Source organism: Balaenoptera physalus (genome assembly GCF_965194825.1).
Source record: "Balaenoptera physalus genome assembly, chromosome: X".
Taxonomy (NCBI): Eukaryota; Metazoa; Chordata; class Mammalia; order Artiodactyla; family Balaenopteridae; genus Balaenoptera; species Balaenoptera physalus.
Genome location: NC_138903.1, coordinates 18181436 through 18206791, shown reverse-complemented (window position 1 = coordinate 18206791; position 25356 = coordinate 18181436). Strand labels below are relative to the sequence as shown.

Below are 25356 nucleotides of genomic sequence, written 5' to 3'. Positions count from 1 at the left end.
CACATGTATACATTTCTGTTGGGACTATACCCATGAGTGGTGTTGCTGGCTATGGGGTGGGCATATGCTCAGCTTTAGCAGATACTGCCAAACTGATTTCCAAAGTGGTTGTACCATTTGGCACTCCCTCCAGCAGTATATGAGTGTTTGGCCACCCCGCATCCTTGCCAGCGTTTAGTATTTTCCACAGGACAAGATTTTGACAACACACCGATAGGATAGAGCATGGCTTTGAGCAGAAACGCACAGGGATTTCAGGCACAGTCTCTGGGTGCCTGAAAGATCTCTTCCTTCAAAGAGAGTACCCTAGAACTGGGAGGGCTCAAGTCTGACCCCAGAAGCACAATTCCCCTCCTTATCCCCCTACCCAATCTTGTTTTGTCATCAGACACATGCACATATGCAAACTTCTCCATTGCAAAATAAGTTACTTTCGTTTTCCTGAAGCAAATAAACAAATATACATATCCTCTAGCATAGAGATCAGGTCAAAGCACAAATTCTTCCTGGAAAGGCCAACTGTATCAAGAAAAGATACAGGGTTTATCTATCTATTTTTCTATCCATCTATCTAACACTAGGTTCTTACTATGTATTAGACCCTATTCTAAGCCCTTTACAAATATTAATTCATTCAATTCTTACAACAACATATGAGGTAAGCATTATTATTATTCTAATTTTACAGGTGAGGAAACTGAGGCACAGAGAAGTTGACTGACTTACCCAACCTCATAGAGCTGGCAAGTGGCAAAGCAGAGATTCCAGTCCAGGTAGGCTAGCTCCACAGGCTGCACTCTCGGCCTCACATTATGTTGCCTTTATTTTTCTGGTATACTCAGGCCCTGAATGACTGCTCATCTCGACCAGTCTAATGTGTTCCTTCTTATTTTCCCCTTAATATACCAGAGAGAAAATTCTGCCCACCACCCCCCCAAAATTAGAGCCAATGTAAGTAATAAACTTGTAGAGCCATAGATTAAGTAGTCAAATGTCTACTTATATATTGTACTTTTTTCATCAATATTTTTTATTGAAGTACAGTTGATTTACAATGTTGTGTTAATTTCTGCTATACAGCAAAATGATTCAGTTATACATATGTATATATTCTTTTTTAAAATATTCTTTTCCATTATGGTTTATCATAGGATATTGAATATAGTTCTCTGTGCTCTACAGTAGGCCCTTGTTGTTTATCCATCCTATATATAAAAGCTCACAACTGCTCTCCCCAACCTCCCCCTCCATCCCTCCCCCAACCCCCTCCCCCTTGGCAGCCACCGGTCTGTTCTCTATGTCCGTGACTGTTTCTGTTTCATAGATAGGTTCATTTGTGTCGTATTTTAGATTCCACGTATAAGTGGTATCATATGGTATTTGTCTTTCTCTTTCTGACTTACTTCACTTAGTATGATAATCTCTAGATCCATCCATGTTGCTGCAAATGACATTATGTCATTCTTTTTATGACTGAGTAGTATTCCATTGTATATATGTACCACATCTTCTTTATCCATTCATATGTCGATGGACATTTAGGTTGTTTCCATGTCTTGGCTATTGCGAATAGTGCTGCTATTAACGTTGGGGTGCATGTATTTTTTCAAATTATAGTTTTGCCTGGGTATATGCCCAGGAGTGGGATTGCTGGATCATATGGTAATTTTATTTGTAGTTTTCTGAGGAACCTCCATACTGTTTTCCACAGTGGCTGCACAAACTTACTATAATATTGTACTTTTAAATTTTCACACATATGTATAATATCACAAATTAAATAAAGCAATGTATTATTAAAATATTGCTTTTTTCCCAAATTCATGGGTCAGGAAACATTTTATTCATCTTGGACAGGTTTATATAGCTATGCCTCAGTATCATTATTGTCACTATAGTTATGTTTAACAGCATCAGTTTCAAGTCATTCTGAGCTATTGACATACAGCATCTTTTGATTTCATATATGATGAGATTGTTGGGAATTCTGTCTGAAATTAAAGTACCCCTCTGCACACCTTTTTAAAAATTTATTTATGCTATGAGTATTATAATCACCATCTCTTCAATGGAGCACCTTAATATATTGCTCCATAAAGCAATGACTAAAAGATTTGTTTACTATAATATCAAATGATTGTGGTAGAGTCATGATCCCAGTTATAATTACTAAATCTGTTATATTTCTTTTCTTTCATTTTACCTGATCTGTAAAGAGACCTGTATAAACTTTCCAAATTAGTATTGATTTAGGTTGTTTTAATGTTCCTCCCCAAATGGTACTTTTCATTCAAACAAAATTAATCAGACTTATAAAGACTCAAATAGAGTGTGGCAATTCCTACTTTCCTAAGGAACAATTATGAAGGAAGGGAGAGAAGTTCACCTCTGAGTTTGCTCTCCCTGGCTAAATCAGAATCCACAATGTTACTGAACCACACTTTTCTAATTAACCTTTCTCCTAAGTTTGTCTTCATCCTCCCCACTCTCCACTTCCCCAAACTCTCCCCCATCCCCAGAACTGACATCTGGATATTTGGCTCTTTGCACAGAGAACATTCTCAACCTTAAAGTCATTGGCTAGATACCAAAGAAATAACAAAAATAATAGTAAAGAATAATACTTACACCCACAAGGGGAGCCATTTATTGAGTTCATACTATATGTTAGGCTCCCTGCCATACCCTGTAATCCTCACAACAGTAATGTACTAGATTATTATCTCCATTTTACTAAACCTCAGAAAAGTTAAATAATTTGCCCAAAACCATAGGCCTATTAAGTTGTATGTATTAATTAGACCTGTCTGATTCCAAAGCTTACATTGTAAACCCTATCATCTCCTGCAGTTGGATTTTTAGATGGGATAACTCTAATGATAACATATTAGATTCATTCTATAAACCTGTGTGCAAAATACATCACAGATTCAAATGCAGATTATGGGGGACAGTTTTCCACAAGGGAAGTACCCTATGTCTTGGTAATTCTGTACCCAGTGAGATACAGCCGGATTTCCAAAGCCTGGACACTGTGAGCCGGCCACAAACTAACACGTTTCTCCTGAGCAGTGAGCCCCATCGTGGGCCAAAGATAATTTTGGAAAATTCATATCTAAAGTGTGAGCTATTTGTGCACAATGGCTAGGCACCATACAGAGCTTCTGGAGGCTTCTGTTCAAAGAGCCAGGGTCCCTACTGAAATAGCATTTGGAGAACTTACAAATTTATAAAAAGCAGAAAAGTTAGAGAAATGGTGACCTTCTAAATCTGTTGTGTTGCCTCATCAGAACTCCTAAGATCTAGAAAGGAAAGGCTAAGAGGCATTTGGTGTTGCAATAAAGAGCAAATGTTAATGCAAGTTCATGTGCCTGATGCACAGTGAGGCCAAACAAACTCAAACATTGGAGTTTGGAGCAGAGAAAGGTTTATTGTAAGGCCATGCAAGGAGACGAGGTGGCTCATGCCCTAAAAAGCCCCGAGCTCCCCAAAGGGTTTTGGCAAAGCATTTTTAAAAGCCAGGTTGGGGGGTGCGTCGCAGGCTACGTGATCAGATCGTGCACAGTCCTCTGACTGGCTGATGGTGAGGGAACAGGACAGTGTCACAGGAGTTCACATTATCAGTCCTTAGGCTCCAGGAGGCCTGGGCCGATGTGCTCGTGGTCATCAGGTAGTTAACATCTTCCGTTTGGTGGGAGTTTTTCACATCTGCAAAACAACTCAGGAAATTTGCATCAAATACTATTATCTAGGTACTTCAGAGAGGAGCTAAAGCAGAGGATATGGCGGAAGGCCTGTCCTGGGAAGACCCCATAGGGTCCTGCTCAGTTACACAAAGGCTTTAGAGTTCGAAACCTGGCCCTGCCACTGACTGTCTGGCCCTGCACAGAACACTTATCTTCTTCAAGTCTGTAAGATGTAAAATAACAACTGTAATAATAAATTCATATAGGAGTTGTGAGGGGTAAATTAGACTGCCTGTAAAATATTTAGCACATTCTAGCATGTGGGAAATTACTTAATAAATAATGAGATAATGATGATGATGATGATGATGATTTCAATTCTATTTTATAAATATCTTCAGGCCAAGCTTAAGTGACTGGAGTATCCCTTCTCACTGCATTTAAAGGATCTAATGTTCTCCCAGGAAAATGGGGACGGGAGGAAGAGACTTGGGTAATGTGAGGGCAGAGCATCCCCTTCTTTTCCCCATACTCCCTGTTTCTGAGTTTGTTTTGCCACACAGTAACACTCCTCTCAGCCCACTCAATGCCAAAACTCACATCACCATCTGAAGTAACATCTTCAAGATGAAAGGAAAAACAGATAAAAGTATGCCAGTGATGTCTCAATTCAAGCCATGGGAAATGCAGCTAAATTTGTCATCCTTCCCATCCCATGTGAACAAAAGTGCCTTGTACCTGCCACAGTAGCTCTATAACTAGTACACAGATTGGGGGGAATAAATCTAAATTTAATTCTTAATCATCTTGAATGATGCTAGACCTATTTTTGTCAGCTTTTAAAAACTTTTTATTATGGAAAATTTTAAACAAATAAAAGTTGAAAGGGACCCCCTTGTACCCATAACCCAGTTGAAAAAGTTATCGACTCATGGCCAATTGTGTTTCTTACATGCCCCTATCCACTTCCCCCCTCCTTTTAGATTATTTTGAAACAAATCCTAGACATCAAATTATTTTATCCTTAGCTATTTCAGCAGGTGATGCTTTTAAACAATGATTCTTTTTCTAAAACATAAACATAATGGCATTATTCCCACTAAAAAGTTAATAATGACTCCTTAATAACATTAAATATCCAGTAAGTGTTCAAATTCCCCCTAATCTCATACTTTTTACAATTTGAGTTAGAATCAAAATAAGGTCCATATTTTGCAATTAGTAAATTAGTAGATATGTCTTTTAATACTCTCTCAATCTTTACCTTCTAAACCTCTCTCTCTCTCTCATTTTTCAGTGCAGGTTGGCTGTTGAAGAGAGCATGTTGCTTGTCCTTAGACTTTGACAGTCTAGATTTTGCTAACTGCATCCCTATGGTATCGTTTAATGTGATCCTCTGTTCCCTATAAGTTGATAGTTTCATCTAGAGGCTTGGTCGGATTCTAGTTTGATATTTAGACAAGAAACACTTCATCTATGGTATTTTGCACGCTCATAAGGAGGCACATAGTGTCTGGCTGCCTCTCTTTTTGGTATGATATCCATTGATGATCATTGTCCAGATGCAATTTTTTTAAAACAAACTTTTACTATAGTTGATCCCAATATTTTTTAGAAATTAGACTTGACTTGATTAGGCGCTGGACCTCTAGGCACTGGCCATCTAGGGCAGAGACATCTAGCCATTTTAGAAAAGAGACTGTATCTCATTCTTCTTTATGCCCTCAGTGCTGAGAGTATGGTGCCTGTGACATCACAGGGACTCCAAAACTGTGAGTCAAATTAAATTGGAAAACCAATATTTCCTCTAAAATGTAATTTATGCGAAGAAGTGCTCTTTTCCTCTCATCACCAGCTCTTATAGAGTCAAGGACCTCACCACTACCCCAACACCTAGGCTGCCTGTTCCTTTTAATTAGTCATCAAATTCTCCTCACATGCATAAAAGAAGAAATTGCTATGCTTGGAATTGAGTGGCTGCAAAGGCTAACATTAGTTTTAATTCTTCCATCACATCTGCTTAAATTTCCTCATTAAGACTTCAGGTACAATTTTCCCCATAGCATTACCGGGGCTGTATATGCAAATTATATCCCTGCTTACACAATTGAGCATTTAGGGCATGAATATATTTTCCTCCCCACTGTGATAAGGAACAAAAGGAAATTTGGCTCACACAAAGTAGGAGACACCTTTCGATTGTCTTGTTCTACTTTTTAAACAATCATTGTAACAGTACCTGGCAGGACTCATTGCCCTGGGAGGTTTTGATCCCATTTTGCCACACTCCAGCCTCTCTCTTGATCTTGACAGACTTAGACAATAGGACCAAATCGGCATTTAGCAGAGGTCAGCACAGAGGCTGGTTCGACACATAGAAATGATCCTGGTTCATCGTTTCTAGCTTTGGTTCAACTGTGACCCTTCACTGTCAAAAGTCCTCAGAGTTGTTTAGCTCCACTCGCTCCCCTTCTCCCATCTCACAGCCTCTTCAGTCTCCTGTAACCCCATTTCTACACCTACCTCTACCTAGCAACCGTTGCTGGTCACCAACATGTCAAACCAAATAGGCTTTCCTCAGTTCTCACCTCACATGATGGTTTTGCAGGTTTCACATTGTTGAGCAGCCCCTTCCTTTTGAAACGCCTCTCTCAACATCTGTCTACACACTGATTCCCCTTCTGCTTCTCAGACTGCTCCTCATTCTCACTTGCTGTTTTCTCTTCCCTTATTAACCTTTTAAATATTGGGTTTTCCTATTGCTTTTGCTGAAGACCACTTCTTTTCTTACTCATTCTTTCCCAGTAATTTCATTAGGTAGTCTCCCAAAACTTGGTCATCTACATCACTTCCTCTGTCCTTGTCTGGGGGTTCATGTTAGCGCAAGTCCATGTGTCCAACGCACAGCGAGGCCAAACAAACCAAAACGTCGGAGTCTGGAGCAGAGAAAGGTTTATTGCAGGGCCAAGCAAGGAGACAGGTTGCTCATGCTCTAAAAATCCCCAAGCTCCCAGAAGGGTTTTGTCAAAGCATTTTAAAAAGCCAGGTGAGAGGGGGTTGCAGGGTGTGTGATCAGCTCGTGAGCAGTGTTCTGACTGGCTGATGGTGAGGGAACAGGACAGTGTCACAGGGGTTCACATTATCAGTCCTTAGGCTCCAGGAGGCCTGGGGCGATGTGCTCATGGTCATCAAGTAGTTAACATCTTCCGTTTGGTGGGGGGTTTTCACATCTGCAAAACAACTCAGGAAATTTGCATCACCTACTGTTATCTAGGTACTTCAGAGAGGAGGTAAAGCAGAGGATATGGGGGGTAGGGCCTGCCCCGGGAAGGCCCCATAGCGTCCTGCTGGGTTACATTCAGACTCACATCTCTGGTTGCACACTGGGATAGCTGGAAATGAATGGCCAAGCAGCACACATCCAAATAAAATTCTTACCTCTTCCATGTCCACTCCTTGCCCTCTATCACTGCCTTCCACAAATCTGTGGAAACCTCAAGCCCCCCACAGTAACCTTTTACTCTCTCTTCTTCCCATTCCCCACATCTAACTGGTCATCAGATTTTTTAAAATTAGTACACCAGAAGTCTCTCAATGTCATCCCTTCTGCCCTTTGGCTCTATTTTGCCTCGTATATATCTCGACGTCCTTGCACCTAAGCCATCACAGTAGCCTTCCGATCTTGTGCCAGTCTCTTCCTCTCTGAAGCTGCCATTCACACTGCTGCCACAGTTATTCATATCTTCCTAAGACGCACATTGGCTTCCATTGCCTTCCACTTCTATAAGCTGAAGACAACAGCATCCAAAGCCCTTCATGACATGGACCCAAATTCTCTTTCTAGTGCCATAAGTCAAAGCAAAGAGTCTCTGGGGCTCCCAGAAGCAGAAGAAATTTGAAGAAAGATAGAACTCCTGTAGGAGGAAAGTAAGCAGAAGGGCATGCTCGAGTAGGGAAGCAACATGAGCCAAAGCACTGAAGTTGAAAACACTGTTTTATTAAAGGGGAGACAAAGAAGAGATAAGCTAATTGGCAAGGAAGGCTGGTGTTGTCATGTAGAGAGAGATACGGTTCAGTCAATAGGATGCAGAAAAATCATTAGTAAGAGTCTTATAATCAAACATATATTGAATAACAATGCTATGTTAATTTCCATGTATATTACCTATCGCTGCATACAACTTCTCCAAACGTAATATTTTACCTCAGACCCAACAAAATACTCCTAAGGTTGCTAAGTGTTCTTATTTCTATTTTAGGCTTTCAATCCTAATTGTTAACAACTCCATTAAATATAAAACTTCCTTTCAGAGCTACTTGGAAATGTGTTACATAAATGCTGCATATTTCCCCTCTTACTTCTTTTGAGCTTCTCCAGGTTCTAAAAATAGCACCTCAGATGCTGCTTTGTTCACTGTTCTAGCTCCCACTTGCACACCTATCATGTTCAGAACCCAACTAGGACAGATCACTTCCACTGGCATTTCTTTTTTGTGTCTCCATTTCTTCCTGCTCATATAGCATTTTTTTAAATGAAGCTTAATGCTCCTGAGGAAATTATGTTCTGCCATAGGAATGAAAAGGCTACAAATCATTTTTCTCTTCTGATTTCCCCAGAAGACATCTTTTGCAGCCAATGTAAGAGGTCTCCTATATACATTAGGAGGGGAAATAAGAACAATAACAGTCAGCGATTGACGATATTTATTTAAAAGCTTAGACTGTGAGCCAGACACTGTGCCAGGCACTTCACACGTATAATCATTCAATCATCACATCACTCCAATGACTAGGTATTATTACACCCCTTTTTCAGACAAGCAAATCAAAACTTGGAGGGGTTAAAGAACTTGACCCAAGGTCACAAAGCTATGTGGCAGGACCCACTTTCAGACCTAGATCCACATGGCACCATAACTCATGTTCTGTATGCAGAAAATCACATATAAATTTTGAAATAGAAGCCTATGTCCGGTATCTTAGGTTGGGTTCTCCCAGAAGCAGACCCAGAAACAAGGATTAGGGTGCCAGTGCTCTATACACACCAGTAGGGGAGGGAAGAAGTGGTACAGGGAAGGGAAGAAAGCCAATAAAGAACGTGCATCCTCTGAGGAACTCTGGGAGACAGCCTAGAGCACTAAAGAGCACGCCTCAGAGTTCACCCAACCAGTAGGCTAGGAAACTGAGATATTTCTCCACCAACTTCTATGTCTGTTATTGGTTGAGAGCTGCTGTTGGGGGCACTCGAAGCTTGCTCTGAGCACAGACTAAGCATGCTCCCCAATCAGAAAAAGACCTCAGACACAGAGTCACAGACATTCAATAGAAAGAAGGCTACAGCAAGTAGAGGTGAGTACTGAGGGGTGTGGCCAGGGCACCAGGAGTGTCTGCTATACACGTATATGGCCCTGAGAACTAAAAAAGGAAAGAAAGAAATCCCCATCCCCTGGGCACACACATTCAATTACACTGCTTCATGCGCCAGCCTCTGGACTCAGCTTAACCAACTGGGATCTCTCAGCCCTGGCTTTCACCATTTTTCTTGCATAATCCTCTCTTTGCTGTCTCTAGCTGGGCAATAGGAACTTTCAAGGAGTCACAGGAATGACTGTGAGGCTGCTACCACCAGAAACAGCAGGACCTCCACCCACGCTTCCACCACTGCACACCAGCATTCTCTTCTTGCCGGCGCTACCCTCCCACAATAAAAGATTTCTCACACTGTCTCCTTAGGCTGCAAAGACTACATACTCTAATAGTCCCCAAATTCCAACTTTCGGAGACCAAGATGAGGTCATTTTCAGAGACAGGATCCTATCTCTGAAAAACCCCTCCTTAAATTTCTTTCTTACAAATTTATTTTATTTAAGTATAGTTGATTCCCAATGTTGTGTTAGTTTCTGGTGTACAGCAAAGTGATTCACTTATACATATATATAATAGTTTGCATTTGCTAATCCCAAACTCCCAATCCAGCCCTCCCCTACTCCCCCACTCCACCTTGGCCTTCCTTAAATTTCTTCGTTCAAGATTTTGTAATTTTTGAGTTCCTAAGTTAATAAACCTAACCAAAAGAGCTAAATATTGCATAGTTCTTTGAGGTTAAATAACTCTCTAAATAATTTTATAGGTTGGGCATTTTAGTAGTAATGACAAATATTAATAATACTAAAGAGTTCCCATATATTGATAGTTCGCTATGTGCCCAGCCATCTGGTTAGCCCATTATTTCCCACTATAACCATAAGAGATTCTTGCAGTTTAAAAATCAAAAGCCCATGGGTATATTCATTGGCACTTCCAGAGCACCCATTCCTATGTGCCCCAAGTTTTATAAGCTTTAGATACCAGACACACAGAGGAATAGAAAGTGGCTCAGTTAGATTTATAATAGCCAGGTCTGGGAGAGAGGGTTCTAGCTGGCCCAAGCAGGTAGGGGAGATTAAAATTCATCTTATTCTCTTTCCTGTGAGTCCCAAATTAGTGTCGCATCCACTTGCATCATTTTCCTCAAACTTTCTTTCCAACATTTTTCATCCTCTCATCACTTTGCCCCCTTCCCAGAAAAAGAAGAAAAAAATCAGAAGTCCAGATGGTTAAACAACTTGTCCAAAGGCATATAACAAATAAAAGGCAGATCCAGGATCCAAACCTAAGCCTGTTTTTTTTTTCCCTGCCATACCACAGTGCTTTTCTAGCATTCCCTGAACTTAAATGCCCCAGGGTCCATTGCCATTAAAACACTAAAGAAATGATTGCTAAATAATGGGCAGTTTTCATAAATATGAAATATAGAGTACTTCAGAAAGGTTGAAATATTATAATAGCCTGCAAAATGCTTGATTTTTTAATGAGTGCTGCTGTATTCTCCATGAGGAGTCAAATTAATAATGTCATCTACATTTGTTCTTGGAAGAAGAAGAACTTGTTAGAATGGAAGGAATTCTGAGATCATCTAATCACCCGATCTGAGACCTGAGGCCCAGAGTAGTTAAGTAACTAATTAAAGGACGCTCAGCTAGCTGGTTAGCCCTCAGCTAGGGTTAGATCCCGGGCTTTCCCAGCTTTTCCATCCACCCCACCAAACTGTGTCTTTTCATTCAAACTGCCCCTTTGGACAATTGTAGATGGTCACAGTTTTTAGCACTGATGCAAATTTTGATCAATTCCACCGCCCCACGTCTCTAACAATTCTCAGAAATGTTTTTCTCACAGGCATTTAGGATAGTGCTGTAATAACAGGGGTTTTTTTTAATGTCTTTTCTCCGAAAGAAATAACAAAGCCAAAGCTCCAGGCTTCTGCTTCATCGTTATATAACACTTGTCTGGGATTGCAAATCACTTGCAAAAGGACAAGGCCTGGGGGAGGCGAGGGTGGGTGTGAATCTTTTGTGGTTTCTTGAGTAACGTGAAACGATTTGTCATTTGAGAGAGGCCGCAGCCTGTGCTCTCACATCCCTACGCGATCAGGCTCTTTTTGATCATCTTTGAAAACAGTTTCTGAGGCCATCCCTGAACTGGGGTGGAATACAACGGTTGCAGACAGACCTGTTTTTCTCTCTTCCCTTCCACTCAAGTAAGAGAACAGGCTAATAATAAACCAAAGTTCTAGAACTTGAATTTGAACTGAAAATACCTCCGAATAAAACCTGTTTCTTCCACCCTGCAAATGGGAGAAGCGATCAGCCAGAGCAGGGAACTGGCGTATTTTCTGTGAAAGTCCGCCCTCTGGTGATGAATTTCGGTAACGATTGGCTCTCGGGAGAAGTAAACAAAATTACCATACCAAAAAGAATTTTTTATTGGGGGGCGTTGGGGAGGGAGAAGGTCTATAGAGAACTCATTAATGTTCAACTTTATAGTCCTAAGTTAGCGCTTATGGAGGACCCACTGAGAGCTGTGTCAGTTCTCGTGGAGATTTGCACAAGGGAAATTCAGAACACTTCTGTTACTTGGGGAGCTCTCCAAATACCTTGTTGCTGGGCGTATTTATAGAGAAGAGAAAATCAACTCGGTTGCAGGTTTTTTATAAAAAAAATTTAAAAATTTAAAAAATAAAGCAACTCGGATGCAGGTTTTTTATTAAAAAAATAAAATAAAGCAACTCGGAAGGGGCAGCGGTGTAAACATTTTGGCTGTTTACGTTAAACTCTCACCAAAATAGTCGGAAGCAGTGTGAGGTCGCTTCAATTTGGAAAGATGGACAAGGATGCCAGAGCAAATAGAAATACTTTTTTAAAAAATGTTTTGACTAAAAACGAATGAAGATTTTTTTTTAAACACAGTACAATAAGCTATACCTTCAGTGGCAAATCCTCCACTGATGACTCTTGTCTTTCTGCTCTTTTTGCCTTCTTGTAAAAGCCCTGCGAGCTGCTGCATATCTTAAGTATTTAGATTGAAAGGGCAGTGAGAGAAAGCCAACTCCTTTATTAGGCATTCCACTCAGCCATATTCCATTCCCTGGTTCCTGCTTACACTTGATAAGGAACGAATTCCAGTGATCTACGGTTAGCTGCTAGTAGAGAGAGAATTTTCCCTTATAATTCCCTTCCCTGTTTCTTTTTCACTCTCCTCAGCCACCCACGCATAATTCAGACCACCTAAACTACAGCCATTATTCATCCCAATCATTCCTCACCACGCGATGCACAGACACCCACGTTTATTTCCTTAACGATACTCAGTTTAACCTCTTGGTGCAGGAGAAATACAAAATCAAATCAGCTGTCTGAATCTAGCACTCACGGGGACTGAGCACAAGTTTTGCAGTACCCACTCTTGAGCCAATCAAGCGAGAGCCCATCAGCAAACAGACCACATTACATAAGTCAAGCGTGAGGCCAGCGAGGAGCTGGGAAGGAAGATCACACTGCCACAGCAGGTGGAGATTCTCCAAGCACCCACGTGCTTGGAGAATCTCCACCAGCCCCTGGTGAGAAGCAAACCCAGACGTCTGTAGCTGTGCGTACGTTTTGTGCCAGGCAGCAAGCACACGGGTATAGAATAGGCTCTCTCTACATTTGTGTATTCTGAAATTGAAATACTTAGCAGAATTCATGTTGCCCTCAGGGGAATACAGAAACGTGCTTTCCTCCTTTGAAATTCCTTCAACTCTTTATTAAGGAAAACAGTGTGCTGGGGGTGGCTTTAGCTCATTTGTTTTACTACCTGGTCAGCACGTGTTTGGTGACTAGGGTGAACAGAGCAGCTGTTATCCCAGGAGGGTAACCCAAATTCTTCCTTCCTGCTCCTTGCCTGAGCTTTCTCAGTTGGCTGCTCTGTGGGAAGAAAAGAGGGCATCGCGAGAAATTGAATTCCTCTGCGATAACCTGAATCATAGCTGCTCAGGTTCTGGACTCCATTTAAAGAAGTCTAAATCTCAGATGGAGATTTGATTTGAGAAATGAGCAGGCAAGTAAAACCTCTTTCCACTTGGACAGAGATTGTGATAAGAAAAAGAAGACTGGAATTGTAGTCATTTTTCATCCACGTGATTTGAGTTGATCCTAAGTAGGTCGTTGCACTTTGCCTCTGCTCTGCGTTCGGCTGATGCTCATTCAATTATGGGCAGATGACAGCAATGATTGAGCATTGCTTTTAAGTAGAAATAATATTTTCCTACCAAGATACCACACACATGTTCCATATGCGAGAAAACTACCTTCTCTCACTTTTGAGATCAAATTTATACTGTATGGGTGTTCTCTTGTTATAGGTTTAAGATAGCATTGCATTATAGAAAGGAGATCATTAGAATTCTAAGAGGGAGAGCAAAGAGGGAGGAAATGGAGAATGGGAGATGGGAAGGGGGAGGAAAGAAAAGAGAGAGGGGAAAAAAGAAAAGTAGAAAGTGAAAGAGTCCAGGAATATTTGAGGGTATGAGAGAGAGCAAGTCCCACTCTAAGAGAGAGGGTCAATTCATTGCTGCTAATTAGACAAAACTAACAGCTTCTGGGAGCTCATCAGAATCTGAGGTTAGAGATATCCCAACTGTGCACAACCATCTCCGCACTGAGAATCGTTACTGACAATAAAGTGATAATACTGACAGTGATGTAATAGGAAGTGTCACTGATGTGAGGATGTCATACGTGAGAATCACGTGGAGAAAGAATAGGCTGAGGACCCCTGGAAATAAGGGAGAAAGAAACGAATCCCTTTACTGCAAATGAAAGACACCAAAAACACATTTGAAGATGAGCTAGAGAAATTCTCAAAGAGGAAAGTAAACCCAGTAATTAAGTCATTGAATACCTACGATACCACCATCCCCAACAGTATAGGAAAACAACAATTCCTTGTTAAAAAGTGAAGAGAGGTGTGTCATTCACAGGGACAATTGGTCATTATGTTGCAGTCACTCTGCAGAGAGCTGGGAGTCTACATCTTTCCCATGATGAGCCTTCAGAGATTCTTGTTATGTAAATGTGGGTGGGTGGCAGATGGCTTTTGGTTCAATGAGGGTGTTTTCAGCATTTTTTGATTAATAATTTCTAATTTCTTCAGCAAAGACTTTCCAAAACCTTAAGTCTGAATTGCGTTCAGCATACAAAGTTCTGAACCTCTTTATGAGCTGCCTTTGTTGTAGCTTCCATTGTTGATGATGCTGGTGGTGGTGCTGGTGGTTTTTTGTTGTTGATGACGCTGAAGCTGTACAAATAAAGGAGACAAAAGGGGTAGATCTTTGTACACTGCAGCAGTTTCTGGTAAGAATTGATTCTTATAAAAGGGTTTGCTTCCATCTAGTGGTTACTTTGTAGAACTGTCTTATTCTGACAAACTAAATTCATTGAACTAGATTTTTAAATGCCCCTACACTGTGCCGAAAGCTAGTGATTAAAATACTAATGCTACTGTTTTAAAAATACTGCTAATAATGACATTACCCTGCCATTGATACATTCGTAGTACACTGGAGGAATCAGCTACTTTAATTGCTGTAAATTAAACCAAGAACAATAATAATAATAGTCAGTATTTATGTAATGCCTACTAAATACATGCCAGACATCGGTCTAAGTGTTTTACATGTTTTAACTCACCTAACGTTCTCAATAACTCTATGAGGTACTATTTTTAGCTTCATTTTACAGAAGAGGAAGCTGAGGCTCAGAGGGGTTATATAACTCCCCTAGAGTCACACAGAGTAAATCCCGGAGCCAGGCCTTGAACCAGGCCAACTGGCTGGAGCCTGTTCTCTTACCATCATATATTCATATGACAAGTACAATAGAAGGACTATGTAGTAACTATAGGAAGTGAGTCATGGCAAGGATTTGGAGTAGGGGAGAGATCTAAAATATATTTAGGGAGTAGAATTAATAGGACTTGGTGGACAATTGGATGGGGAGGAGAGGAGGAAGGAAGGTGGTAGAGTTTCTGGCTAAGCAAAATGGGAGATGGTGATTAATCAAGACAGTGCATTTTGAAGTAGGCATAAATGGGAGAATGGGTGAAGGTCAGACTCTCATTTCTTATTTAGAGGCTTAGAAGTGATGAGAAGTAAACATATTTCAATGAAAAATATGAACATTAGGAAAAGATCTCTGCATGATTAGGAAAACTATTCCATCATATTGTAAATCATTGACTTGAGGAAGGCATATGAGAATACACTAACCTAATAGGACTTTGTAACACCTTTGACATTTCTGAAGTGGAAAAGATCTATCGTGAGCTATACCTATAACTAAACGTTCAAATGTTTTACTATAGAGTATACCAAAAGTGCTTAATGTGGGGCCCCATATGATATGTTCTCATGGAATTTTTCACAGAGCTTTATTAAAGGTGGAGGGACCTTGGAGTTCATGTATTCCAACCTCCTCATTTTGCAAATAAAGGAAGTTAGTTATGTCAAGGGAAATTAATATTTTTGAGCACCTACATTATAATAAGGATCTGAGGCAGTCATTCTGTGAGATTAAAAGAAGTGTAATACAGAGATCTAGTTCTCAAGAAGTTTACACTTTAGTTGGAGAGATAACAATATAACGTACAAAATAGTTGCTCTTCTGATCTGCTCAGAATCCGTTCCCTTCTTTTGGTCACAGCACCCTGTATTTCTTTCGGGAAACCGTTCCTCCTCCACTCTCAGTGATTTATCTGGGGCTGACGCCACCCCTGGTTCCAGGTGATACAACTTAGCCAATAAAAGTAGTAGCCTATTTCCATGGTGATGACAATTGATCCAGGGATGGGCTCATTGCATAGCCCAGTAAATAAAAGCAAATGAGCATCAGGCCAGGAGGTTTTTTTTAATACTTTTAAGGAAAAGTGCCCTCTTTCCACTGAGGTTGCCACGCTGATAAGAGGTCAGTCTAGAGCTGCTGGAGGCAACCGTGTGAAGAGAGTGTCCTGAGAATGATGCTGCCAGTGGAAGGTAGACCAAGAGAAGAAAAGACTTTGAAAGCTGATGGCGATGTCTCAGCCTCTAAATCAAACTGCCCTAGAACTTTCCAGATTCAGCATCCTCTTTACCATGGCTTCTCCATTCCTGAGCTCTTTATTTTAATCATCCACATGGTTAACAGAATTTCCTCACTGAGAAGTTATGTTCCTTGCTTCTCTCATGTCTGCCTGTTGCCTTTTTAATTGAATGATCCGTTAGCTGGGTATAATACTCTTGAGTCCCATTTTCTTTCCCACCTAACTTTGCAGATATTATCCCATTGCTTTCTGACATTAAATGTAGCTTAAGACTGCCAGATGAAATACAGGATGCCCAGTTAAATTTGAATTTCAGATGAACAATGAATGTGTTTAGTATAAGTCTGCTCCAAATGTTGCATCTAAATTTTAAAATTTAACTGAGCATCCTATATTTTTATTTGCTGCATTGGGCAACCTTAATGAAGCTGTGGAAAAGTTGAAGAGAAGTCTGATTACTCTTCCAACTCCTTACCTCGTAGATGACTTGCTTTTTGTTTTTAATTACCTGCACGCCAAAATTTCTTTTTTAAACTTGAAGTTCAATATTGAATATCATTTGTTTTCTATCTTTTTTCCCTGGTACAAAGGATACCCTTTTGATATTAGTATTTCCTTTTACCTGCATTTCAGGAACACAATTGTCTAGTATGTTAGATTACCTGTCTGTTTTCCATATCTATCTTTCCTATTTATCTTTTTGCCTCTGCATATACGTACTGAGACTATCTCAAATATTTTCCCATGCCTATTTTCAACCCTAAAATATTCTTCTCCTTGCTGTCTCAAATTAATTTTTAGAAGTGTAATGGTAAACAAATTTCTTAACCTCTGCAATCTCACTTTCCTCGCTCTGTTGTTTTATCATCTCATCTGCTACTACTTGTTTATTGAATTTATATTCTTACAAAGTCTTTTATAATTTGTAGTACAGAAATTATGAGTATAAGAATAAATCTTATTCTTCCAGATTCTAGAAGGGGGCCTTCTGTCTTTTATTTATTCATTCTTTCATTTATTACTGTTCCTTTGTTTAAAACTACCTTCCTTATATTATTGATTTATCTGTCTGTCTATCTCTCTAGCCATTTATTTAGCTGTAATATGGTTCCATGGTTTCCCCGATATTTTATTTCATCTTGCTAATGCCAAATGTGAGTAGCTTTGTGCAAACCTGTCTGCTCAGAAATTGTATGGGTAAATTTTAATTGATACCTTTCCCACTTTATACAGAGTGAGTCTGTCCTTTTCCCTGTTGGAGGGCTGGATATTACATTCTTTTGTATAGGTGTAAGCCATGCAAAGAAGGCAAGGGAGATAATTCACCGGAACTGAATTCACCCCTTGCTAGGGAATCTGAAATCCTCTTTTTCCTCTGAGGCCTTATTAAATTTCCAGTGCTAGAATCCATTTTACCATCATGTTTGAAAGGAATTGAGAGTTAACAAAGCCTTCTATACTTTGGGGAATTAATTTAAGGAGATAACATAAAGACTTTTTTTTTTTTGTAGAAAGTGTTATAAACTGCTTAACACCATCCTCAGCCTGACACAACTACAAGTTTCATGGAATTTGTTACTCTTTCATTCAGATTTCAACCTGAAATCTTTTGAAATGTACCTCTGTGTGGAGAGAGGGAAGGCAAGGGGAAGAGTGACTTTAAGACCCCTCCGTTTTAAGTAGGTATGCACAGTGCATGCTCATTGGAGGGCAGCTGGGCAAGCTGGAGTGTTGCGTGTCAAAAGGACCACAATATCAATATAGCAGACATTATGTGTCTGCTTTGTTTTAAAAACAAATTAATTTTATGTGATTATTACAGCATTTCATATATGGCTTTAGGGATAGGCCCTAACATTCATAATCAGCCTTTATCTCTCTCTACTCCTCTGCACAAACTTTCCATTTTAGCCAAAGTGGCCAACTCACTCTGACCTTAACAAGTTTTTAATTTAGTCTCTGCAATTTGGCTTCTGTCATGCCACTCCTCTGAAATACCTTCTTTTACACATTCTTACACAGTCTTTAAGATTCAGCTAAAAGTCCACCTCCTTCACAATGCATGCTCTGATTGTGCCAATCTAAAGTGATTGCTCTCACACTCCCAGAATGTGTTACTTTCTGAGTAAATTCTTCAGCTCTATCTTCCATTTCACTAGTTCACCCTTTAGCTCTGTCTAATCTGTGGTTTAATCTATCCACCAAGTTTGTATTTTAATGACTAAATTTTTCATTTCAAAGCAAATCAGTTGGTTCTTTTTCAAGCCTGCCTGGTCGTTTTGGTAGTGCCTTGATATTTATCATATTTTTTTCCTAGAAAATAGGTTTAGTCATATTTTATAGTACATATTTAATAAGCTCATCATCTAAAGGACTTGAGGGCCTAATCTAACTGTTGGTTGTGTTGGCTACCAATGTATCTTAATTTTTTTTTCTTTTTTTTTTTTGGATGGTGAGCTCATGTTTAGTGTGGCTTTATCTGCAGGAATCTTTTGTGGTCTGGGTTGAGGGTGTGAGTGACTCTCCAGACAAGATCAGTGTTTACTTCTACAAGGGGAATCACTGGATGGGGACTAATTTTTATGTTCATTTCATGGGGTGGGGTATACTGGACCATAAAGGGAGTATATATTTGAGCCAGAAATACAACTGAGTGCAAAACTTAGGTTCCAACTTTTCAGGTGGGGGACCTGGAGAACAGGGTGGTTGTCTTGCTGGCAGTGGGTAGATTTTGCTTCTGTTCCACCTTTTCACTATGACATAGCCCTTTGGAGGTTATAGCTTTAGTCAGTCATTCTGCTTTGCTCTGGACTGACATGTAGGTGCTTGTCCTCATTTGGCAGTTCAAACCTAATCCCCTTGGTTACAGAAACGAACAAAGCCCACCATTCCAAAACCCTGAACAGAAGGAGCTTTAACTCCCCACCTCTTACAACTCTCCTTTTTCAGTTTTCCTCTCCATTTTTGTTTTTTGAGGAGAATTCCCTTAGTTTCCTCGTATCTCAGCTTTATATTAAAAAGGATGTTTATTATGTTTCATCAAATATTTCTTGGTATTTTGTGTTGGAATGGTTAATATTACCTAATATACCACATTATAAGAAATGTAAGTTTACAATTGATTCAATAATTAATCATAGAGAGGCTTCTGACAGATCCCCTATTGTTGTCCTGACCTATTATTTAAATCTTAAGAAATTTTTCACATATTTTCTCTTCAAATAAATTACCCCTCCAAAAAAAATGAAGCCAGGAATTGTATCTCACAATCCTTTTTGTTTATGATAGTGTTTTGCCTAGCATGGCTCCAGGTTGATTGATAGAAAATAAATTGGTTGAAAATATTTGGTTGAGCACAACTAGTCAAAGAAACAAGTTGATTGAAAATTAAACTGAATATTACAAGTTTGCTTTTTTCAAATATTGATAATTTGATACACCATTAATAATTAAAGAAATATTTATAAAATAGAGATAGAATGTTGAGCAAGACAGAAATGGTGTCTCCCCTTATAAAGATTACAGCACAGGGTAGGTTTATGGTTCTTTAAATGTTTTAAAGCATATGTATCCATTTCTTCTCCAGAAGTTTGAGTCTTCACACACACACTACTTTTTTGGTTTTTTATTTATAATTCATTCTCATCCACTTATTCCTGCTATGCTGGTTTGCAAATGCTGTAAGAAATTGTTACATTTGCTTCTAGCTCTAAATGAATTGTCTATAAGCAAATTAGTATAAGAATTAACATTTACAATATTCAGTTCATGTTTTTATAATTTCTGTACAACCTAGAGTAGTTGCACAAATTTTAAACAGTCATGAAAGTAATTTTGTCTACCTTCTCATTAGCCTTTTCATCCTTTTAATTTTCAACTATCACCGTTGACTTAATTTACTTAACATGTTTTTACTATCTTTGCATAAACATTTATTTTTTAAAGTTTTCTTAGCTGTGTATGACATTTTGTGGCCAGCATTCATACAGTGTTTGCTGTCGGGATTGAAGCTGTAATACAAAGCACGGGCAACCACAGTGTGAATGCAAGGACAAGCTTAAGGTTGCTTACGCTGCTGGCCTGAAGGCAGATCGATCTGGTGTTTGCCTTGCCGCTAGACAGGAGACAGGAATCTCTTACTGGATTTTAAGAAAGATAGAAAAACTATATCTAAACATTGATCCTCATATGATTTTCATGGGCTTTGGGCCATCATTAATCAATGTAGCTAGTTATAGTTTGAGGTCAATGAAAAATAAACCTCAGTTTTCTTTGATGGAAGGCCACTTTTCCAGCTGATAGCTGATACCTCTACACACAGTTAGGCTTTCAAAGAATTAGAAATTTTAAAAATAAATAGAGTGAAAATTACTCTAATTCTGAAAAAAATGAACAAAAATGCTTAAAGGCACATAAAAGGTTGCAAAAATCATCCCAGATTGCTCAAAAATGTTCAATAAGTGAAAATCAATTATTGGGAATAATTATTTCAACAATTTGCATTCAACAAAATGGTCTGGGACTCCCTGATAATAACAGCTAGCATGTATGAGCTGCAACAAAATTGCCCATCCCACATACTCTTTTTAAGATGGGCCTTTGACACTCCTTTCAGAGAGAGGCAGGGAATCCATGTTCCCTTCCCTTGAATCTGGGCAGGCTTGTTACTATGGCAGAAGTGATGCTGTGTGACCTCGGAGGCTGAGTCATAAATGGTGATACAGCTTCTACCTGATTCTCTGGAGTTGCTCATCCCGTGAGGAAACCCAGACTAGCTTACTCAGAGAGACCACATGGAGAGACCCTGTGTAGCTGTTCTAGCTGATAGCCTGGATGAGGTCCCACCAAAGCCAGCAGTAACCACCAGACACGTAAGTGAAGATGGCCTGAAATGATTCCAGACTCTAGCTGTGGAGTCAGTCCCAACCTTTGAGTGTTCCAGCTGAGGCCCCAGACATTGTGGTACCATTTCTGCTGTGCCCATCTGAATTCCAGATCCACAGAATCCACAAGCATCATAAAATAGTTGTTTTATACCACTATGTTTGGGGTGGTTTGTTATGCATTGGTAGATAACCAGGACATAGCCTCCCTCAAATATGGCTCAAAAGGATGATGAAGAGAAATCCTCTCACAATAGAATTTCAAGCAGCACATCCCCTTGCCTACCTTGTGTGGAAAGGGAGATAGCCTGAGGTCAGCAGCTACACAAATTCCTTGGCACTGGCTAAAGATCTGAGTAACTGAACATGACCTAAAAGAAACAAAATTGGAAGATTGGTGACAAGGATTGGGAAAAGGCTATATGGATGAATTTCTCTGAGTGGGCTAAGAGACTGAGACTATTTCTATCCCGTGTGAATGGTCACCAGAAAGCCCCCACGGCCTTGCTTACCCACTGTTGTCAGCTAGACTTCATTCCCAGCCCAGAGCTTGCTCAGAGGGCCCAAGATGGTCTGGATGGAGCCTATGCAAGGGGATGAGAGCAAGCCTGTCCTCTCCTTGACAAGGCTAAATGCCCTATTTTCCAGAAATCTTGTTTTGCAGCCCACAAATCTTGCTTCTTTTTTAAGGAATTGATTGCTCTCTGAAGAGAAGAAGAAACTCTCCTAATTATATTTAGTTTGAACCATCTGAAATTGCTATTTTTCTAAGTCAAAATGGTTGAATATTAGCAATGTCATATGGTTTAACCCAATATTCAAGAGATTATTTTTTTGAGGATGGGCGAGTAGAATACCCAAAAAAGACCAAAAAAAAAGTGCAATTTATTGGTCTTTGTGCATACTGCCCAAGATCAATTCAAGAGCTATATCAGTGGAGTACTTAGCTTATGTCTTTATTCCATGATATAATCTTCTTAGTTATATAAAAATGCTGACTGTAATGTCAGTCAAAAAATGCCTCGTGAAAGCCTAGTAATGTAGGAGGATTGAGAAAAATGAAGGGAGAAGGAGGGTAAAGTGACTGGTAGAATTAAAAGGGAATCAACTTCTGCCATCATGAAAGACACACCTGATTGCTTTACTAAATTTGAAGAAGATGAAGTACAGAAGCGCTTACCTGTCTGAGTCATGGGTAAGATGGAAGACAGTAATTTCAATACTCTTTATTTCTTTCCTGAAATTTGTCTCCAAAGATAATGGCAAGTTTATTAGAAGAAGATGACATTTCTTCCAGAAGAAGTCATCTGGAAATAAAGGAAAACATGAAATGTCTCAAGCACAACATACTTTGCTGTGTCTTGCCCAAGAAAAGCCTTTAGAATGTGCCAAGCAATATCTCACTTCAATATGCCAAGCACCAAGCAAAATGCACTTAGGGAAAATATACTCAGTGGAGGACACACAGTCACACCACATCATATTCATTTCTCCTTCTCATTCACCCACAACATTCAAATTCAAAATTCAAATAGTATTTGTTGGCAGCTGTCCTAGACTCTGGGGGAACATCAGTGAACACAACATACAGAGTGGGAGCTCCTTGGGAACTGGCTTTGTGGAATTGGGGACGGGAGCTAGGTAACAAAATCATGACTGTAATACATAAGTAAATTGATAACATGGGTTAAAAGGTCATAAGAGCTATGCAGAAAGAAAAGAACAGAAGAGCAAGAGAAAAGGTTTTAGGAGCGCAGGACCTGAGCAGCAGAGGGCAGTTTGCAATTTTAAATCAGGTGGTCAGGGTGGAGCTCATGGAAAAGGTGAGATTTGAGCAAAGATGTGAAGAAAGTGAGAGTTAGCCAAGTGGATCTGGGGCAAGAGCATTCCAGGTAAGAAGAATAACTAGTACACGGGCCCTGAGGCAAGAGGATATTTCTTGTGTGTTCTTTGAACAGTAGGGAGGCCTGTAGGGCTGGAGTGGAGAGAGCAAGGAGAATAGGACAGGCGATCAGAGAGGAAATGGAAAGCCAGGTCAAGGAGAGCCTTACTACTCAGAGCGGGGATCCGGGATCCGAGGAGCAGCAGCATCGGCTTCACCTGCGGGCTGGTTAGAAATGCAGAATCTCAGGCCCCACCCCAGACCTACTGTGTCATAGTCTGCATTTTAGCAAGATCCCCGGGTAATTCATATGCACATGAAAACTTGAGAAGTGTTGATGTCAAGTCTTAAAGGCCCTTGTTAGCACCTGGATTTTGACTATGAGGGAGATGGGAGTCATTGCAGGGTTTTGAGCACAGTAGCCCCGAGCTCTGCCTTATGTTTAAAAGTATCCCTGCGTGACCACCTAGAGGGGTGGGATAGGGAGGGTGGGAGGGAGGGAGACACAAGAGGGAGGAAATATGGGAACATATGTATATGTATAACTGATTCACTTTGTTATAAAGCAGAAACTAACACACCATTGTAAAGCAATTATACTCCAATAAAGATGTTAAAAAAAAAAAAAAGTATCCCTGCGGCCTGTGTGTTGGGAAGTGCCTGCAGGATAGAAGCAGAGGGAGCAGTCAGGAGGAGATTACCGTGATCTAGGGATAAGATGACCATGACCGGTTGGGGACCAGAGCATAGGAGGCAGGGGTGGGGAGCCCCTAGCAAATTGCCTGATCCTACTCCCTCTCCAGCCCATCTCCTCCTCTCCAGCTCCCCTTCGTCAATTTCGATTCAGGCACACGGGTCAATAAGACATGGAAGAGTTAGAGAATGCTTCAGAAGGAAGTGACCTTTCCAGTCAACTCCCTTAAAGAGGGCCCTGGGTCCTATGGGAACAAATAAGGGCGGCCTGACAAAGTTCCCATCGTAGCCAGAGGAGTCTTCAAGAGGAGATGCTTAAGCTGAGCTTAGGAGGAGTGGGAATTAAGCTAGGAGAGGGGAGAAAAGAAGAAAAGGACATTCTGGGAAGAAACAGCAACATATGTGAAGAGGGCAGATGTGAGGAACTGTATGACACACTGCCTGAACAAAATAGGGGGGCGGGGGCGCTGGCAGGAAACGAGACTGGAGGACTAACCAGATCCCGGAGTGCCTCGTGCGCTGCAGCGAGGAGTTTGAAATATCCAGAAAGCTCTGAAGACATAATGTCAGATTTCAAGGTGGGATTAACTTGCACAGTTAAGAAAGAGCATTCAGGAAACAATGAGGAGGATACATTAGCCAGGGATGAGACTGGAAACAGGGAGAGTGGTGATCAGTCAATAAAGGATGAGAGTAATTCATCCCAGGACCCAAAGCCCAGGACTGGCAGTCAGAAATGACTGAGCCCAGATCCGGCTGCCATCTCTGAGCTTTATAATCTAGGCAAGTTCCTGAACTTCAATTTTTCTTCCATGAGATCAGGTATTCTTCATTTCCTTGATGATATCTCAGGCTACTGTTGAATCAAATGAGATACTATATATAAAGCCCTTGGCATGCAGTAAATATTCAACAAATTGCCTTATAAAAGCATTCCAAGAGATCCTAATTTGTAGCCAAGGACGAACCACCGATCTAGTCCTACTAGCTCATTTCTGTATAAAAACACAGAGGCACACAAAAAAGGAATTATTTGTTCAAGGACACACTTCTAGCTAGTAAAATATCAGGACTCGAGTCCAGCACATTTGGATATTGTGATGTCTCTCTCAGCCACATCTGTAAGATGGGGATGATGACAGCGTCTACCTCATAGGGTTGTCGGAAGGATGAAATTGATTAAGGCACACAGAACACTCAGCACAGTTCCAGGCACCATCGGAAGCATTAGTGAAATGCTAGCTATTGTTATTAGCTATGTTCTGACTCACAGACCAGCATTCTTTCCAAATCTCTGCCACATTTTATAAACCTCTCATGAACTTTAATCGTTGTTTGCCTCATTCCTCATGACTACACTCATGGGAATAAATTCTTAGATATTGAACTGAAAGAAAAAATTAACGAGCTGACACATAGCATGGGGAGATCAGCTCGGTGCTTTGTGACCACCTAGAGGGGTGGGATAGGGAGGGTGGGAGGGAGACACAAGAGGGAGAACATATGGGGTTATATGTATATGTATAGCTGATTCACTTTGTTATAAAGCAGAAACTAACACACCATTGTAAAGCAATTATACTCCAATAAAGATGTCAAAAAAAAAATAACGAGCTGACTAGTTCTAATTCTTCCTGCCAGCTGATGATACCCAGAGTTTTAATCAAATGAACCAAATATAACTGTGTACCAAACAGCCGTGCTCATGCATAGGCCCTGGCCAGGTGCTGTTTGTGCTGTCACTGGGTTTTTTATGTCACCATTTCCTGTGTGTAATCAG

At 40.3% G+C, this 25356-nt stretch overlaps 1 long non-coding RNA gene across 1 annotated transcript in view; it reads left to right on the top strand.

The window, feature by feature from the left end:
* Positions 1-12562, top strand: part of LOC309652995 — a 60642-nt gene extending 48080 nt beyond the window's left edge. The window contains exon 3 of the long non-coding RNA XR_014258960.1: positions 694-12562. This is a non-coding gene — a long non-coding RNA (uncharacterized lncRNA). The remainder of the gene's footprint in view (positions 1-693) is intronic.
* The last annotated feature ends 12794 nt before the right edge of the window (positions 12563-25356 follow it).